Here is a 5,467-nt window from a genome sequence, read left to right on the forward strand (position 1 = left end):
TATTGTCAGAATATATAAAAAGGGCAATGAAATATATGGAAAAATTATTTGTAATTATGTTCAAAAATAATGAAACCTCATTTCATCACTTCTCTGGAAAAGTATATTGTTAATGTTTAGTAATGTTGAGCATTTTGCAAACCTGATTTAAAAATTCAAAGTATTTTTCGCTTGGGTGGAGAGCATCCCTCAGCATTGACTGGCTGGAAGCAGTCTTATAGAAAACCTTCAAGTCCAGTTTTTGTCTGATAATGACTTGCCTGGTCATTGGCAAATGTTGTTAGAATGGGATCAATACCAAGGCCTGGGAAAGATGTCAGTCCTGATAGCTGATATCAGTAATGGCAGCTTGTTAGGAATGAACCTGTCACATGTCTCTTTTTCTGGTCAAGAAGGCCTGGCAGAACTGCAGTTCTTTTTTTTTAGATTGGCTTATTGGAAGCTTTGTCCTTTTAAACAGGAAATATCACAAACTGTTTCCAAAGTCTTGCTGAAGGATTGAGTACTTCCCAAGAGAGACACCTCCCTTCAAATAGTAGCTGCTGAATACATGAAATTGAACTTGGCTGAGGCATTCAGGAGTAGAGTCATTTTGGGACTCAGCAGACACTAGGGAAATGATTGGAAACATACTGATTGTCTTCTCTATCTGGACCTAGACAAAAGGAAGAGCAAGTTAGACTGACTGCCCTTTTTATTTCTGACATTACAGTAATAAGCCCAAAGTTAATGTCCATCAGATGCAGCAGAAAACTATAACTAAGTTTGGTTGTATATTGGCCAAACAAATAGTTATCAGTAACAATAACTCTAATTAGGATCAAAGTTTTGATTTTAGGGTTCATGATCACAATGGAGAAAGTGAGGACTGACGATGCTGGAGATCAGAACTGAAAATGTGTTGCTGGAAAAGCGCAGCAGGTCAGGCAGCATCCAAGGAGCAGGAGAATCGACGTTTCGGGCATGAGCCTGAAGAAGGGCTCATGCCCGTAACATTGATTCTCCTGCTCCTTGGATGCTGCCTGACCTGCTGCGCTTTTCCAGCAACACATTTTCAGTTCATGATCACAATATCTAAGATGTTCCACCAAAACTTTGCTGCAGTTTGCTGATAGTTTGTTGAGTTTGTTAACAATCTACATTCTGAAATACTTAAGGAAGCGGCCCTAAAAATAGTGAATGCATCGGTGATCATCTTTCAAGAATCTATAAATACTGGAACAGTTTGTGTGGATTGGAGGGTTGCTCATTATTTGCAAAAGGACGTAGAGGGAAAAGTGGGAATTATAAACTGGTTCGCTGATATCAGCAGTGAAGAAAATGCTAGAGTTTGTTATTGAAAATTTAATAACAGTACTTGGAATAAGTGACAGGGATCAGATAGAGTCAGAATGGATTTATAAAACAGAAATCATGCTTGACAAATCTACTGAATTATTTCAAGCATGTATCCAATAGAGTTGCAAGTGGAGAGTCAGTGGATGTGGTTTACTTGGACTTGCAGAAGACTTATGATCAGGTCCCACTGAAGAGATTAGCATGTAACATTAAAACACAGGGGTTGGGTGTAGAGTACTGAAATTGATGGAGACCTGGTTGGTGACAGGAAACAAAGAACATAGTTAATGGGTATTCTTCTGAGTGGCAGGCAATAGCTAGTGGGGTGCCACAAGGATCAGGGTAAGGACCTCAGCTATTCACTATACATTTTAATAATTTAGATGAGAGAATTAAATGTAAAATCTCCAAGTTTGCAGATTACATACAGCTGGGCAGGAGGGAAAGCTGTGAGGAGAATGAGGAAATGTTTCAGTGTGATTTGGATAGTTGAGTGAATAGGCAAATGCATGGCAGATGAAGAATACTATAAATAAATATGAGGTAATCCAGTTTGGGCGCAAAAATAGGAGAAAAGATTGTTACCTGAGTGGTGACAGATTGAGAAAGGAGGAGGTGCAACAAGATTTGGGTGTCCTTGTGCACCAGTTATTGAAATTAAGAATGTTGGTGCAATAGCCAATGAAGGAGGCAAATGGAAAGTTGTCCTTTATTGGGTGAGGATTCAAGTACAGGAATTGCCTTGTTGCAATTGTACGAGGCAAATCTGAGACCACACCCAGAATATTCTGTTCAATTTTGCCTCTTTATTTGAGGAGGGATGTTCTGGCTCTGGAGTAAGTGTAACAAATATTTAACAGACTGATTCCTGAGATGGCAGGGCTGATGGATAAAGAGAAACTGGATTAGTTAGGATGATATTCACTGGAGTTTAAAGAATGAAAGGGGATCCCATTGAAATCTCTAAATTTCAAACCAGATTAGACAAGGTGATACAACGAAGGATGTTTCTAATGGTAGGGAAGTCCAGAACCAGAGTCACAACCTGAGGATACAGAATAGGCCATTTAGGAATGAGATGATGAGAAATTTCTTCACACAGAAAGTGATGAGTCTGTGGAATTCCCTGCCACAGAAAGTGGTTGAGGTCAAAACGTTGAGTATTTTCAAGAAGAGGTCAGATATAGATCTTCAGGCTAAAGGGATCAAAGAATTTAAGGAGAATGTGAGCATAAGGTAATGAGTTGGATGATCAGCCATGATCATGTTGAAAGGCAGAACAGACTCAAGGCCAAGTGGTTTCCTCCTGCTCCTATTTTCTAGGTTTCGATGTTTTTCCCATATCAAAAGGAGATGAATTGAGTCTTTGACAGAAATGAGATGTCTGCTAAGCATGATTAATGGGTTTTCACATTAATTGCACATTAAGGATGATATTATTTACCTGATCAATGAAAAGATCTGTCTGAATATTGTTGCAACCAGATCAATTACCATGTAGGGATCAGATATGCAAAGAAAAGTTTGCCGTTTGTGCAGTGTTGTTTCTCATTTTTATGCAACTTTTTTTTTCTGGAAATACTATATGCAATGAAATATTTCATGACTGAGCTTTGTGTAAGTAAAAAAAAATCACTCTCTGCGATATTTTATATTAAGTTAAACAAAAATTGACTAAAACTTATTTTCATGTCTTTATAAAATTAGGTGAGATTTTCATAACAGGCCCAGAGTTGTACAGTATAAAAACTAGGCACACTCAGCTTGAATGGGGGTTTGTTGTAGATGCAAAACATCCTCACCGCATGATCTCGGCAAATTGTTGGCAGGGGGCAGTATTGAGGTGGGAAGAAATTCCTACAAGAGAGTGTTGGAATTTCAAGAGTCGCATGGTTAGGCAAAACCGTAACTGCCAAGGGGAAAGGGAGGTTTGTGTACCAGCAGGCATTAAATCTACAAAAGACAGGTTGGGACCTGATATTATTTAATCCACTTCTAGGTTTTACCTGATGACTCTGACAGTGAGTAACAAATCCCTTTGGAATTGTATGGTGAGTAACAGTCATATGCAAATCTGCAGATTTTATGCACACCTCTGTCTTTAACAGTCAATACACTTATTTCCTCAGGTATCAGCTAATGACCAGGGTAAACCAAGTGACAGCACTGTGAGGAGAAGTTCTTCAGTGGGACTGACAGACAGGTAAACTTCGAACACTAAAACTAACAACCTGCAGCCATACCTCGGAGAGAGGTGGCTGCTCATGACAATTCTGAGAATGTGCTTTCTTTCTTTGACAGGTGATTGCCAACTTCTTGGAAGCAATATTACTTGTTATGCACCACAAGGTGCACTCCCTGCTCCCTGCTTTCAACATGGTTTGGAATTCCTTCCCTAATGGCATAGAGTCAGAGAGATTTACAGCATGGATACAGGCCCTGGAACCAGAAAGCAGCTTTCCCAGCTCTCACTTCTATTCCTGTCATTTCTGAAGCCTCAGAAAACCCACATGCAATCTGTAATTTACAATCTTCCCTTTGGCAGAATTGGTAGGTCAGTAAGCTTTGATGAGAGGACTTCTTGGCTGAGTGCTAATGCAAGTTAAAGAGCCAAGGAAAAATTCACTGAAAGCTGTCAGTTCTGACCTGCTGCCTTTTGGCAGGAGCTATCAACTGAAAGTTCCAACCATTCCATGTTACGTACAAGCACTGTGTGAAGGGGTAACATGCAATCCATAATCTAATAGGAGTTTATGTGAAACAGTCTTAGATCTGCAGGGTGAAAATAAAGTCAGCATCTCGGCACGAACCCCTACTTCTTTTACGTCTGTCACAGGAATCAGCAAGGATCCATCAATCACAGGGGACTTTCAGAATTAGCTTGAGAAAATAACACTGGATCTAGACGTAGATAGCTGTGCACTGAATATACTGCTGTGCATAATATGGGAATAAGCAGCATTAATACCAAATCAACAATTCCCAAATGAGGAGAATAACTGTTTCATAATGAGTGAGAACTCATCTGTCCCATGTGTGTTGTGGCTGTGGGTTCACCCTGTATAACCTAGAGGATATGGGCACTTCAGGGAAAATATTAAATGACCTCAGTCATTATCCCATGACATAATCTCAAGGTAATTTCATTACAAATGTCATATTTCAAATCTTTGGGTACGCTGCTATCGATTTAGACCCTACCTACATTCCCTTGAAAAAAAGAACCAGAAATGTCATCACCCATCTTAAGAAACCAAGACCTATAAATAGAGAGGTGGGAGATACCATCAGCACTTCACAAGATACTCTCACTGATGATGCTACCTAGTATGGTGACGAAACGCCTGAAAGCAAACCTACAGGCTCAGCGCGCTGACTTACATATTAATCATCAACCTGAGCTACAAACCTTCTCACAAATGTTGCTATCTACCTGCAATTGCAGGCATGTGGTATGAACTGGAAAATAGGGTTAGTGCAATCAAATTTTTGTTGACCAGCGCAGACACAATGAGCCAAATGGCCTATATCTATGAGACGCTTTTGTGGTAAGTAACAGATAAAGTGATGTCTCCAATTTCCAATCACTAAACTCTTCAGAGTGACATGTCTAACTTTCTGCAATAAAGTCACAAATGTAAGGTAAAGTGGTGAGGGAGAGGCAGGATGCTATGAGCTTCTGCATAATCTGCTCATTAGGGTTAGTTCCAGTTCAACCTCAAGGGAGGCTATTCAAGGCTGTCAGGAATAGCATCTTGTCTGACTGATGCCACAGTACAGATATACTCCACTAAAAATCTAAAAATATAAAATATTGAGGAATCAGAGAGAAGTGTACAGGAGTAAAAAGAAACCCATTTGAGAATGCAATTACATAGTCAAGTGAATAACCTAAGTGTTTTACTTATTGCTCAGTTGGGATGAAACTCATCTGTTCGTTTTCCCCAAGTATCTGTGCTTGCCACCTGTAAAATTGTTAGCATGCTTGCCTATATAAACCACAACATTTCAATTGTCTCAAAATGTTCCACATTTCTCAGATACGCCAGTATATTGGAAAACCTTTTTGTTAAACATTCTAAGTCCCATTTCCTTAAACTAGCTCTCCAAAACACCACCATATCCTTCA

This window comes from Chiloscyllium plagiosum, chromosome 29 (genome assembly GCF_004010195.1).
Source record: "Chiloscyllium plagiosum isolate BGI_BamShark_2017 chromosome 29, ASM401019v2, whole genome shotgun sequence".
Lineage (NCBI taxonomy): Eukaryota > Metazoa > Chordata > Chondrichthyes > Orectolobiformes > Hemiscylliidae > Chiloscyllium > Chiloscyllium plagiosum.